This window comes from Tiliqua scincoides, chromosome 5 (assembly GCF_035046505.1).
Source record: "Tiliqua scincoides isolate rTilSci1 chromosome 5, rTilSci1.hap2, whole genome shotgun sequence".
NCBI classification, from domain to species: domain Eukaryota; kingdom Metazoa; phylum Chordata; class Lepidosauria; order Squamata; family Scincidae; genus Tiliqua; species Tiliqua scincoides.
In genome coordinates this window covers 62,477,520-62,492,829 of record NC_089825.1, presented here as the reverse complement: position 1 = coordinate 62,492,829, position 15,310 = coordinate 62,477,520, and positions in this window count along the sequence as shown.

Here is a 15,310-nt window from a genome sequence, read left to right as displayed (position 1 = left end):
TACGCCCTAATCTCCTTCCCATTTTTGGCCTCTCTGCCAGTAGAGTTGTGCCAGTGCCCAGGCTTCATGTTTCTGCACCGTCAGGATGTGATGGCATATATGGACGTGTACTTTGATCACAGGATTGGGCTGTTAGCCCTGGTTCTCAAAGCATTGCTGTCAATGATTTTTGTTCTTTAATTCTTTCTGGTCTGTCCTTCAGTGCATAATAATATGTTTAAGGGTGTCTTCAACTTTCCTTGTTACTGCAACAGCACAGAAAAATCATCTGATTCGCTGAGCCAATCTGTCAAAACAACAAGCCATGCTGCCAAATGGGATAATGTAGTATTTGGTGCATCCATCCATCCAGACACAGTCTTTCTTTGCATAACATTGTAATAAACGCTTAATTTTTTTTCTTCCTCAGCTTTCTTGGAATTTAATTATAAGCCTTTCCTAGAAAAAAAATCTAGCTGAGGAATGATAACTTTGAGATAATGTTCATTTTTTCAGAGGCAATGCTCCCCAAACAAGAAACTTTGTTGTATCTCATACTGCCAAATCAAGAAACTTGGTTGTATATCATACTGCCAAATCCAGTTTCTATTGAAAGAGATAGTCTGAGAAACTGTCCTTTTGCTGAGAAATTGAGGCCTCCAGTAGCTGGATCAGAACGTTGTGTTCTTTCTGGATCCATTCAACTACTCTGCTACTTTTCAACAGGGGCCATAAGCTAATTTTGGCAAGCATGTAATGGCTGATACCATTAGCCCCATCTCCCAACCCAGCCACTCTCATGGAAGCCAGGGCAAAAGACTTTTTAACCTGACCTTCCCTGATTTGAATAGCAGAGATGTATGAGTGACAACCCCCGTGACTCAGCTCGAAAATGAGTCCTAATGGGAGGAACTTCCAAGTTGTCCAGAGCATTTTGGCGACTTGAAAAGACTTGAGTCACAAGTCTTCTCCTTTAAAAAGTCAGAAATGGCTAGGCAGAAAAAAAAACGGAGCTGCTGCCAGACTCTGTGTGTGTGTGTGTGTATCGGAGTTCTCATTTAATAATCCCCTGTTGTCCCCATCCCATCAGTAAACAAGGTGGGAGGGGGTTGGACGGACTGCAAGAGAGCAAGGACAGAAATGGCAAGAGGGAGGAGCGTCACGTGCAGCAGCTGGGAGGCTTACCAGTATGACCCAATCCTTTGCAGCTGTATTCAGAAGTAGTCTCATTTGCACCAGTTGTTCAATGAGGCTTTCTCCTCCCAAGTATCAATGGAGCACACAGGAAACCATGCGGTTGGAAAGCGTGATCACTACAAACCTTCTCCCCCTCCCTGGGTTTCTCCAGCCAATAAAAAGGCAAGAACACCCTTGGGTTCCTCCCTCTGCCCTCCCTCATCCAAAGAAACAAATCAGACCATCCATCATTCGTCCATTGATCATCAGTTCCTTCAGAGATGGAAAAGAGAGCCAACTTCCGCCTCCCGCTCCCCTGCTCAATACGAAAACAAAACCCTTCCCTACTTCCTGGCTGGAACTTCCCTGCTGCTCACCTGGACTGAATGATGGCCCCACAAGGTCTTTCACGCCATAAGCCAGCACATCCAGACACAGACAGACTCGAGTCTGCTTGCATGGGACCAAGTGCCGGAGGTCTGGTCTAGAGGGTTGAGCCTCCATTTGCCTGAAGATAACATCCGAAGGTCGCCAGTTCGAAGCACTGTGCGAACTTGAAGCAGCTGACAAGCTGAGCCGAGCTATTCCATCTGCTCTGAGCGTGGGAGGATGGAGGCCAGAATGTGTGACCAGATCAAGAATGAAACATCTGAATGTTGTGGTTTCTTGAAAGATAGAAACCTTCTTTCAAATTGTAAAAATCCCTACGGGGATTTAAATTGCCGGCCTATGTAAACCACCTTGAATAAAGTCTAAGGAGAAATCTGAGGACCAAGAAAGGCGGTATAGAAATACCTGCATTATTATTATTATTATTATTATTATTATTATTATTATTATTATTATTATTAAGTGCCAAGTCAGTGGACTTAGACAAGTCAATACCCGAGTCATCAACACAAGGTGACTCAAGTCTGCATGAGTTAGCAAAAAAACACGTTTTTGCAACTTGGGCTCCTGACTCAAGTTCCTGTCCCTGGTGAATAGTGTTATATAGTGGGTCCATGCAAATAAAGGAAAGCATAGAGATGACAGCTCAATATGTTTATTCCATCTTCAGAACAGAACCTGGCAATGAATCTGAATGAATCTGACACAAGGCAAACACCCCTGGTTTTAATATCCTTTAACTCCGCCCAGACTCCCCATGATTGGTGCAGTTGAAACATTAACTAGAGGGCCAATCAGATGGTAGGATTTCGATCCACCACCCGATTGGCCAGCCAGAAGTCTGGGCCAATCCGTTATGCAGGATTTCGATCCTGCATAACTTGCATACATAACAAATAGCAACAGAAGTCTTTGAAGAGACCTTATCTTTTTATTCATCTCACCTCCTGGCTGTCCTAAGAACATAAGAAGAGCCTTGCTGGATCAGGTCAGAGGTCCATCTAGGCCAGCTTTCTGTGTCGCACTGCAGCCCATCAGATGCCTCAGAGAGCGCATAAGCCAACAAGATACCTGCATCCAGTTGCCACGTGCTTGCTTCTGGAATTAAGAGATAGCCTACTTCTAAAACCAGGAGGTTGCGTATAGCCATCATGTCTCGTAACCTGTGATGGACCTTTCCTCCATAAATCTGTCCAATCTTCTTTTAAAGGCATCTAGGCCAGGTTCCATCACCACATCCTATGACAAGGAGTTCCACAGTTTAAGTTTGTCCTAAGTTTGCACGTTAATTCAGTTAGCAGGATTGGCAATGACATTTCAAAAGCAGTGAAATACATAGCAAATTTCCAGGTCCCTCTCAAAGCCGAACATCTAAGAATTGTGAAAGGGCAAATGAGTTTCTAGAAGTCATGTGAAAATTCCCAGGGGGCTCTGCACATCCCTGTTACTAAGCAATAGGGGTAGAAACTTAGAGATAGGTTGATGGAAGTGCATTTGAGTAGGGGTATTTGCTTCCTTACTTCAGAGAGGAGTGCTTCTTCCCTTCTGCTACCCCCTCCCCAGAATTCACCTCTCTCTCTCCACAGAATAATAGCATAGATAAACCGAGGCATTAAAGAATAAGGGGGAAAACAGTTACAAAAAGGATGATAAATATTCAAGTATCCTCACCACTGGGAAAATCAAATAAAAATATGCTCAATGTCCTTGCCTTATTGGTTTTTCATCACAAGCCATACCTTGTCACGTTTTAGAGATCTCACATACTGAATGACTGCCTTTTAATTCCATCCCATCTATTTATTTTCATAGCCTCCTCTGGCCACTCATTATATACATTTATTACCCTTTCAGTAAAATAATCTTCAACCTGATTTTTCCATCTACGCGAATGTCGTCTTAACTATATTTTAGGCCCCCGAGTTTGTGAAACCTCACGTTGTAATAAAAAAAAATCGTACTTTGATCATGTTTTATTGGTCCCATTATAATTTTGGGAGACTTTCATTAGGTCACATCAAAGTTACCCTATTGCCAAGGAGAATAAACCTTTCAGTGTGAGACAGAAGCCTATATTGGTTGGAAGGCTGAACCGAAAGAATTCACCCACTTTCATGTTCATTTTGGCAAATGGCAGAAATCAAGCGGCAGTTTGGGCTTTTGGTGCAGTCCCCTTTCAAAATTTTTCATCAGTGTTCATTTGAATCTGACTTTTGTACCCCTGCAGTAAAATACCTCTGTTGTGAATCAATCCATAATCTCATATTTCAAGGTCAGACTTGATAGGCTGCATATTAATTTGTTTCAATAAACTGCCCTTCCATAAGATTAGGGTGTTGGCAACCTTCAGTCTCGAAAGACTATGGTATCGCACTCTGGATGGTGGTTCTGGCGCAGCGTCTAGTGTGGCTGAAAAGGCCAATTCAGGAGTGACAATCCCTTCCACACTGGGAGCAAGTGTAGTGTGTTCCTGGTCTGTCTCCCTGGCTATGGGCCTTCCTTCTTTGCCTCTTTGCCTCAGACTGTTGGCCAAGTGTCTCTTCAAACTGGGAAAGGCCATGCTGCACAGCCTGCCTCCAAGTGGGCCACTCAGAGGCCAGGGTTTCCCACCTGTTGAGGTCCACTCCTAAGGCCTTCAGATCCCTCTTGCAGATGTCCTTGTATCGCAGCTGTGGTCTACCTGTAGGGCGCTTTCCTTGCACGAGTTCTCCATAGAGGAGATCCTTTGGGATCCGGCCATCATCCATTCTCACAACATGACCAAGCCAAGCAGGCGTCTCTGTTATATGATTAGGAGGTAGTGAAACAGTGTACCAGGAGGGGGACTGTGCTTGTTTCATGAGACAAGAGTGGCCAGTCCAGTAATAATGGCTGAACCGGTTCCGTGTACGTCATCTGAAAGAAACTAGTTTCCCATTTCTTTGACAATTTTCTCCATCTTTCCTCCACTCATCTTCAAGTTGTTATGTTACGTATCCCAGTCATTATGTGACGCACACCTGTACAGCAAATTTTGAACTAACCTGACATTTTTGGTTCCAGAGACTTCAAGTCCAAGTCTATGCATGTCTACTCAGAACTAAGTTCCATTATAGTAAGCATGGACAGAATTTCAACCTCGAAGAATCCTCTTGCTTTTCACACAGCTCTGCAGCAAAAATGGCTGAGCATTTGGAACAGCGGCAGAGCAGCAGAAAAACTTAGACAACTTCTGACAGAGAAACAAATTGCCATCTTTTGTGAGGCCCTGTGATGAAAGTCAAAGGCTTTTCTTGGAGGTTTTTATTTCTTTCTCATGTAAATTCCAGCAGCTATTACACTGGCAATAACCATTCCACTTTTTACAGCACATGGGGGCTGACATACGACAATTTAGACTTCGACACCAGGCTGCAAAGCGTCTTGTAGCAGTTAGCCTTTTCAGCATAGCTCCCTCCCTGCCACCTGAAATACTTTTATTAAAAGCTAATTTAGTGCCATGAGAAGTAATGGGATAATTATCCTGAAGTCAGAAGTCCCCTTTAGGACAACTATTTCACATATCCGTATTAAAAAGGAAAAACTGACAGTCACCTCACAGTTTGCTAAGTGCTAATTAGCGACTAAAAGCTAAGTACTCTTTTCTGATTTTTCCCAAAACGGAGACATTGGTAAAGGGGGGAGAGAGTGTCATGATGTTGGTGGCCTTGGACGTGGTCGCTTCCAAAGAGACTCCGCCAAGTTTGCTGAAACCCTGGGATGTCAGAGTCAGACCAAAAACCATGGTCTGTGATGGTCAAGGGGAGGGGGCCCTGCAGCCAGCACCTTCCTTTATTCAGGAATAAAATGGCAGTAACTGCTGCCACCACCAAGCTAGAATGAGATGGGGGCATTTTGGAATTCCTTCCTCCCAGATTCTGTGGAAATCCCAAATGGTTCAGCAGTGTTGGGCTAGTGGTCACTACAACACAACCCCCACTGAATTAGCTAAACCAGCATGTTAAAGATCAAGATCAAGTTCCTGTGACAGCATGAAGACTGTGCTGCTGCTGGGGTAGTGGAACACGACACCATGTAACCTACACAGTGTCAGGGCAGGTAGGCTGGCATATGAGACGGTTAAGAGGCAAGGACAGGGAAGGCAGGGGGAGTAACTAAGAGGGGAGGCGAAGGAACCTGGTGGACATGTCAAGGGCAGGAAGGGGTGGATCAGGCAGCAATGACTTTTGCTGGCTCCTATCCCCTATTTTCCAACCCAAGCTACCCCCTTGCTATCCTTGGATCTGAATCAGCAAAATGGCTGGCACAGATTAGAGGAGACCCATTGTAATGGCAGATCAGAAGATCATCAGGTGGATGATGTGGTGTTGACAGCGATTCCATGTTTTGACAGCTGGTTGACAGCTCTGGGAAGGGCAGGGCTGGCTCCACAGCTGTAATCAATCAAGGCCAATGGAGACCTGGTTGGACACCTGAGCTTCATTTGACCTTGATGGGACTTTGAATGGATATGGACTGAAGAGATGGCTCAGCTTAATTTGGACTTAACAAGGTAGCTCACAGCTGAGCTGCATTTTGGATTATGAGACATCCAAGGATAAAAGGCAGCTTCAGAAAGACCAAAGGCTACCCTGACCCAGAGGGAGATGCTACCTGACCCAGAGGAGACCTGACCTCACCTGGCTTACCTGGACTTTGGACTTGGACTGTGACCTGGCATATTGACTTTGGACTGTAAGTTGGCAATCTGCATTTATTGGACTGGGACCTGACTCTGACTTTTGCTTGCTGCACTTGTGAGTTTAACAAGGGAAACTCATCAGCCTTAAGCGGGCACAAGGCCCAGTGGGGAGGAGCTGTGGCAAGACACCCATAGACCCATCAGCCAGTTTACCTGGGGGGTAAGTTAAAAAATACATCCTGCAGACTGCCCTATTACCCTTACCTCCATAGCATGTAGCATAATATAATAATAATAATAATAAAACTTTATTTTTATCCCGCCCTTCTCCCTAACGGGACCCAGGGCGGCTAACAACATATTAAAAACAACAGACTTTAAAAACATTAATACATAGAAAATAAAAACATTTAAAAACACATTACAGCATGCCTTCTGTTCACCTGGCTGCATGCTATAATGTAGCAGAGGACAAGATTGGGCTGTGAGCTTAGGCAGTCACAACAAATTTCTGTTTATTTTCATGCTTTCCGTTCATCAGTTTAGAATTGCATTTTAAGGGTTGTGCCTAGACTTCCCATCACCTACACCTTTCCACCTCTACAGCTTGTAGCTACCTTGGACCCTTTTACTTATTTATTTAGCCAATATATACCTTGTTGTACCAATGTAGCAAGCATAGCAAGAAGAAACTGTAGGGCAGGAGTGTCAAACTCACAGCCCCATCCTTTGCCTGTCTACTCAGAAGTAAGTCCTGTTAGAGTCAATGGGGCTTACTCCCAGGTAAGTGGGGATAGGATTGGGCTGTCATTTCCCACAGTGGGTCAAATAGCATTCGCGATGCCTGCTGAGGGTTGGAAGTGATGTTGTTAAGGAGCAAGTGATATCATTGAGCAGGTTGTGTCCAGAAACAAGCACTCTTTTCTCAATGAGGAACTCAGCTGCAAATTACAGAAGAGAAATATGCAAATCTTGATCCTATTTGCCAGCTATGCAAGAGCTCAGTTCTCATGCAGGCTGCCCTTTACCAGTAAGCCCAGCTCAGCAGCTGAGAGCAGCTAATGATGGTTCTTGGGAGAGCCCAAGGGCTGAATAAAGAGCTTGTGTAGGCTGCATCCAGTCCCCGGGCCTTATGTTTGACACCCCTGCTGTAGGGTTTCCAAAAATATTAAGAGGTATCCAACTAATTCTCTGGCCATATCAAAAAGCAACCACACAGACACAGAGGGAAAGGATGTTCCTGAGATAATGGTTGCCAACAAAATCTGAGGGTTTATGTGTCTTACCCTTTGTCTATTTCACAAGACTACTTCAGAAGATTCAGGAACCGATAGGACTATGGCGGTGGGGGGGAATCCTTCTCCACTACATGTGACAGGTTATCATTTTCAACAGAAAAGAAAGAGCTGCTTTTGAACATCTAAACATATCATATTACAAAGGAGGTCTAAAAAGACCTCCTGTTGCTCAAGGGGAAAGAGAGGGCTGTATTCCTGAAGCCAAATGCCAGGAAGGATGCAGTTGAGTTTGAGATGAAAGTTATTCCAAAGGACTGTGGAGAGGGAGTGGAAGAAAAGTTGCCACCAGCTGTGCCAGTGGCTTTTCAGGAGGATTTGCTGCAAAGTGTTTGGAGCAGAACATCAGAAGAGCCCTGCGGGGTGGAACCAAGGCTCCATCTATTTCCGTTTCTAACCATGGCTAGCTAGATGTTTCCAGGAAGTCCACAAGTAAAGCCTTGAAGGCAACGGCCCTCTTCCCCCCCCCCAATAGAACAGGCATCTAATTTTCAAGCTGTCTCAAATCCTAATGGTAGAGGTATTTGTTTCCAGCAAGATAGAATTACAGCTTATGTCATGTTGAACACAATAGGCTTACTTTTGAGTAAAATAAATCACACCATTTTAAAATACTTAAAATAAATCACACCATTTCAAACGCATTTTCAAGCACAACCAATAGGATCCATTTAGCTATCATGGCAAACAGCTATTCACAGACCTATCCTTCACACATTTGTTGAATCCCCTTTTAAATCAGTGCCCAGTACCAAAACCTGTGGCAGTGAATTTCATTTGTCAATCATGTGTTGTGTGAGCAAGTACTGCCCGTTGACTATCCTGAGCATACTGTCAATCAATTTCCTTGGGTGACCTCAAATTCCTCAAAGTATGATGAGAAAGGGAGAAGAGTTTTTCTGTCTGTCTCTTCACCATTCTTAATTTTTTAAGGCTCTCTCATATCCTCCCCCTTTGGCATCTTGGTTTTTAAGCTAAACAACTCCAATCTCAACCCTTCCCTAGAGATGGGTTGAATCCTAAACTCCCAGCATCCAGTTCAGAATAGAACCATTTACAAATTTAGTTGGAAGACACCCAGTGAATGTTCCAAATTAATCCAATGAGACATCAGATACTTTCCAAACGAGAGGTCTTTCTAGTACTTGTGCTAGCCAATACCCTTCCTCTTCCACCCCTTCCCTAACTTACTGAGGTGGGATATTGCAAAGGACATGAAAACATGGGTCCTGTTAAAAAATGCTAAAACTGAAAAAAAATAAATCACACAAATGAGAAGGCAATGGAAATAACTTGGTGGGATTATTTCTCACCCCAAGTCCATTTCCAAAAAAAATATGTCTCACTAATTATGTAGATTTAGGGGAAGCTTTGTGAAATAAAAATGCCTTTATATGTACCAGCGGAAACTGATCAGCAGAAACTGACCAAAGCATGAGAATTTCAATAACCTTGGGGATAAAATTCTGCAAAGTGGGTGCCACCCTAAAAAAAAAACCATCCTTCCTTCCAACTCAACTAACAGAGCAGAGTCTACGAAAGAGAAGCAATAAATGGAAGTAGCAGCTCCCTGTGAGATATAAGCCAGACCATTCAGGGCTTCAAAGGGCACATCCAGCATCTTGAATTGGATTAGGAGCAGATCAGTAGCCAGCGCAGCTGAGCCTACGTATGGGTGCACTGTCCTAAACTGGATACTTATCTGGGAGTTAGCCCCACTGTAGGTAGGACTTGCTTTCAAATAAACCTGCATAGGATTGTACTGCTAGTTAAAAGTACTAGTTAGAAAGACTGAAAACAATGAGATTTACAGTCTTGCACATTCTGATGGCAAAGCTGAGCTGTATTCTGTGGGCTGTGGCATAGTCGGAGCAGCAAAGATTCCTTGGCTCCCTGCATATGTGCACTGGTAGATCGTATCCCCACGTCATTCAAGACAAGAGGTGGCTCATCTCTCATACTCATTGAAGCATCGCATTTGTTACCTTAATTCACCCAGCTCTTCTCCTCTGCCCTCCGTGCGCCCTTCAGCTTTATTCATGAATGTGTTCAACATCTCTAACTCTCATTTATCCTATTTGCTTCACTGGCTGCACTTGACAATTCACTCCTTGTGTTTACTACCCTTTGAATGAAGTCGTTTTCCTGGAATTCAGGTGCCGTTAAGTGATAATAGTGCTCCTGCTCTGTTTTACGAGGCAATAATCCGGATTGGCCAAGTCGTTTATCCCGATACGGAATAATGCCAGTGAAACAGTTTGATGGTGTTGTTATTGTTCTTGAGCTCAAAATAAGGCTTTAAATAAACTGTTTTGACAAGAAGCCATTTATTGAGGATTGGCCCATGTTAATCATACTGTTCTGCATTAGGGATGTTTGGAGCTATCCCATCCAAGCGAGAGTGCACCATGGGCACACCTGCAAACATATGAGTGTCTGAAAGCAGCGCTGGTTAAAACTGTGTTACCAAGAGTTTGACCCTGCATTGTACTTTCTTCCCTTTGATAACAGAAAAAGCTCACAATCCAACTTTATAGTACTTCCAAGTCTGCCCAAGATCTAATCATGTCCTTTGCCTCCTCGAAACTCACCTTTTCTGCAAAGTCTTTGGCACAATGCCATAGTCCATTCTATGTATTGTAACTAAGTTTAAAATAACCACATATTCTTCCCTGCCTTGTCTTGCTTCAGTTTCTCCCCACATGCTCTGTTCCATCCCTTAGACCAGCAGATCGCAAAATTATTCTGGACATGGCACCCTTCTTTCACAGTGATCTGTTGCAGCGGCAATTGCATGAGTTATCATGAGAATTGTGCAAGATATTGACAAACTCATGTGATCTCGACCTGCCCAGGAGAGTGTAGAATCAAGAGCCTCCGCGTTGGGCGGCCAGCCCAACATGGAGGCTTTGGTTCCAGTGGAGCAAAGCTCCACCGGTCCCTCCTGCCCCACTTCCTCCCCTCTCCTCTCCTCCTCGCCCTCTCCCCACCCTCCCTCTGCTTCCCCCCACCCCAGAACGCCTCCTCCCTGCCTCCCTCCACGCTCCCACCTACATCTCTGCCACTCGGCAGTCCGCACAACCGCCAAGCGGTGGAACGCCATTGTAACTAAGCTTAATAGGGTATGCAGTCATAGGGTATAGACTGCATTTGACAGCCAATCACAACCCACCAACCTCCTTACAAAAGCTAATCAGGGAGACCACTCAGATGAGAAGAAACACAGCATGGGCTTAAACCAGTCTCTCGAAGGGTGACTCAGAAAGATGCAAATGTTAAGTATTGTTACAGAAAAATATATGCAGTCTTTCAGCTTTCAATATATTTCCAAAGCTAACATTAATATTTAACAAATCTCCAACCACTCTTCAAGAGTTTCCGATGTTTTCTTTTTAAAATATTGATTGAGACTAAAATGTATTTAACATTACAGGAAGCATCACCCTCATGAACTGAAGCTCTGCCCCATTAGAAGTCAATAGAGTCTGTCTGTCTGTCTGTCTGTCTGTCTGTCTGTCTGTCTGTCTGTCTGTCTAATTTATACCCCACTTTCTACCCTGACGGTTTGCAAATAAAACAATAAAAAACATTGATACATATGATAAAAACAATTAAAACGATAAAGTAAACTTGGATCATAATTAAAATAGGTTCATAAAAAGCGCCAGCCCCCCCATCAGCATAAAAAGGCTTCCCTGAATAAAAAGGTATTAAGACTCCGCTGAAAGGACTCAAGAGAGGGAGCTGTTCTCAATTCCAGGGGGAGGGAATTCTACAGGTGGGGCGCCACCATCAAGACAGCCCTATTTCTTGCTGCCATCCCCTTATCTCTGCTGGTGGTGGCACAGTTCAAAGGGCACACTCTAATGACTTGAAAGGACAAATTGGATTCTATGGAAGGAGGCGGTCCCTCACATACCCTGAACTTGAGCTGTAAAGAGCTTTAAAAATCAGAACTAGAACTTAGAATTGAGCCTGGAAATGAACTGGCAGAAAGTGTAGTCACTGAAGCAATGGCCCAACTGAGTCAAACCGAGTCAGGAACCACACAGATGGTCATATTCTGCACTAACTGCAGTTTCCAGACCATCTTCAGGGCAGCCCCACATAGAGTGTGTTGCAGTAATCTAATCTGGATGTCACTAGGGCATAGGTCACCATGGCCAAGTCTGAGCGAATCAGGTATGGTCATAGCTGGCAAATCAGCCAAAGCTGAGCAAGGCTCCCCTGGACAGAGTCACCACCTGAAAAGCCAGGCAGTGGTGTAGCTAAGGGGGTTCAGTGGGTAGCAGTCGCACCGGGCAACAAGCTTTAGGGGGGCAACAAGCTGAGCTTGACACTAGTGGCCAAAATTGTGGAAAAAATTGCTATGTATGAATAATACCATCATGTTATATATTATTGGAAAGGCAATTTAATGCAGAATGCAATGCAACAAACCACATTAGAATATCTGTATTCTATCAAAAGTTATGGCCAATTAACCAGAAAACGAAAACACAACTGCCTTAAGGAACAAAAAGTGGATTTCTTTAACTCAAAACTGACCTATGAGACTGATTGTTCTGATAATAATGAGATGGTTTTATGATATTGCATGGAACCAATAAGGTATTAATATGCGTCAGCTTTCATATCCATGTATCATAATACAGCTGCTCCTGCTAACTGGTAAAGAGGCACTTTTTCAAGTGGTGCTCCTCTTATATTTAGCGGGGAGAGAATAACCATCCTCTTCACCCCAGCACAATGTCTCTAACCAATAAGGGGCACACTTTTTATTTATTTACTTAATGAAATTTGATTTTGTCATGGAAGGGGGGGCTACAAAATCTTCTTTGATCCCAGGTATCAGATAGCAGCTATGCCACCAGCTGGGGGGAGGTGGCAGACCAAGTGGGTGGTGAACTGCTGGGGGGAGGAGGCAGGCTTCTCCCCAATTTGCACTTTTCAAAAAGCCCGGAAATGATGTCCCTTCCGGTTGTGATATCACTTCCGGGGTATCATTTTGAGCTCCACACCGGGCTACACATTCATTAGCTATGCCACTGAAGCCAGGAGCACCCCCAAGCTGCAGTCCTGCTCCTTCAGAGGGACTGTAGGCCTTCAGAGGGACAATAGTCCAATACCTGAGTCATGGACTTCTGGACCAGGATAACCTCTATCTTATCAGAATTTAATTTCAGCTTGTTTGCCCATATCAGTTGTGACTGATGTAGAGGTTGTTACTGATAATTATTAATTTTGCATCCTTAGGTATCTTCCAGAGATGTGCAGTATGGGTGTGGCTGGTGAGGCAGAACTGTCCCATCATTGGAGGAAAAGCACCACAGCCACCCTGCCTGCTTACACCCGAGGAGGCTCTCCTTACATCTGATGTAAGGGATGTAAGAGGGTAGGGGGGCTATGGTGCTTTTCCATGGACAATGAAGGGCCAGTTCTACCTCATCTGCCACCACCCTACCACTCATCCTGGTTATCTTCCTGAACTGAAAGACATGAATAGAGTTAATAGTCTTTATTTATCATGTTTGCAAATATCAATTAATTTCAACCATGATCTCATTAATTGCTATCTGAAACGTCATAGGAACTATTTTGTGTTAGTGTTCTCAGGCTGCAATCCTAACCACACTTTCCTGGGAGTAAGCCACATTGAACAAAATAGGACTTACTTCTGAGTAGACCTGGTTAGGACTGTGCCCTTAATCTGCAATCCTATACCCACTTTCCTACTTTTCTCCATTGAATTTAATGGAGCTTATTTCTGCATAGACTCACATAGGATTATGCTGTTAGAAATGTTCTGAGGACTGGAGAAAGGAACAAGACATACATGTGGTAGACAACACAGGAGGGCTACATCCATCTCTCTGACACTGTGTCAGGGACCAAGAAAAAAAAAAGAATTAATTTACATTTCAAATTTGAATACATTTACATAAATTTACATAAATGAATATATTAGAGATGGAACTTATATGAATGAATGAAGGTCTTGCAATAGCTCAAGGCCTATAAAAGGCCTTGCACAAAACAAGGCTGGCCTTTCCTTTGCTGCCACTGCTGCATCACAGACATGAAACAAGCAGTGGAGGGCGCCCTTAGTCCACAGCTCATGCGAGAGGTTGAATGGTTGAATGGTTGAGAGGATGAACGCCCTCACACTGAGAGTAGTTGCGTCAGGCCACTAGCAAGTCTCTGGAGGGCCAGAGGGCTAGAGAACTCTAGCAAGTCTCTGGAGGGCCAGAGGCTCATTGGAGACTGGGGGTTCCCTGTGGGCCAGATTGGGGAATCCCCAAGGGCTGGGGTTTGGGCACCTCTGCATTTGAAGGATGATTATGAACTTGAAGATAAATTGTTTTTCGGCACTTTGGTTAAGAAAACAGCAACAGGAAAATCATATTCTGATTTTGTATGAAAGTCTAGTTTTGCTTTTGTAGAAACTCAATGTTTTTATTGAAGAAAATAAATCACAAAGCTCAAGATAAAGAAAAGCTCCTAATTTCCACATTGAGAAAATAAAAAGGAGCAAAGAAAAGCAGGTTTTGAACACACACACACACACACACACACACACACACAATTAAACATAAAAAGAGACACCTGTTACAATATAAGCACCATAGGATTCTGATTAAGCAGGTCATTTATCATTCTCAAATTCCAATATCTCAGAAGAGATGCCCAAACAGCTTAGAACTTGATGCCTGCTTGCATATTTTCCTCCCAGAGCCATTTAACTTAAGTAATCTTATAGACAAAAACTAGTATGCCAGCATTTTCACAGCCATTTCTCTTTCATAGCAGATGTTCCTTCAGGCTAACATGACCCAGCGCCAAATCCTATCCAACTTCCCAGTGCTGATGCAGCTGTGCCAGCAGGGCCTGTGCTGCATCCTGGGGTGGAGGGGCAATCATGGAGGCCTTCCCAAGGTAAGCAAACATTTTTTTCCCCTTACTGCAGGGCTGCACTGTAGCTGCATCAGTGCTGGGAAGTTGAATAGGACTGGGCCCCAAAGCAGTAATAATTAGGTTAGCTGATACTGGTCTCTAACATATGGACATAGCAGATCCAACAAAACAAAAAAAATGGGAACAATATCTCATTTCCAATTATCTCATTAACAGTAGATGTTGTCTTTTTTCTACAAATAATTTACTTTTCCTACAGTCTCACCATACATTTCTAACCGCCCAATCCCATGCTCCCTGATGCCGATGCAGCCATGTCAAAATGATTTGCACTGCATCCTGCGAGATGGGGACAGTCCTGGAGGTCTCCTTTGGGTAAGGAAACATTTGTTCCTTCAAGGTGTGGAGGGGATCTACTAGGTGCATCCTGGTGTTGTGTGCACCCTGCCTCCCCATTCTGCCACCCCCTCCGCACCTAGACACTCCCCCATGCCTCTCCCTCCTCATCCCCATTCCTCTCCTTCCTCGTCCTGTTTCTTCCACCACCCAACCCCCATGCCGGCTTACCTGTGCTCCCACAGGTAGCTGGTAGTGACATTGGGCTGCTGACACTACTGATATTTGTGGTGGCAGTTCCAAAATGGCCATTAATGTTAGCGGGACCTTTGCTGTACTGTTGTAATTCTGTGCTAGAATTGGGTCATTAGCCAATAACACTCTACATTGAACCTTCTTCTACAACAAAGTCTCAAAGTCTATGAGAGGTCAAACCACAATACTATAGTAAAATACACGATTTCAAATTTGTACATATTGACACAGTAGCGAACCTCCCCAGGCCCACGCCCCAGGGCAAAGGTCCGCAATGGCACCCCCCCTCACAGGATGCTGCAGC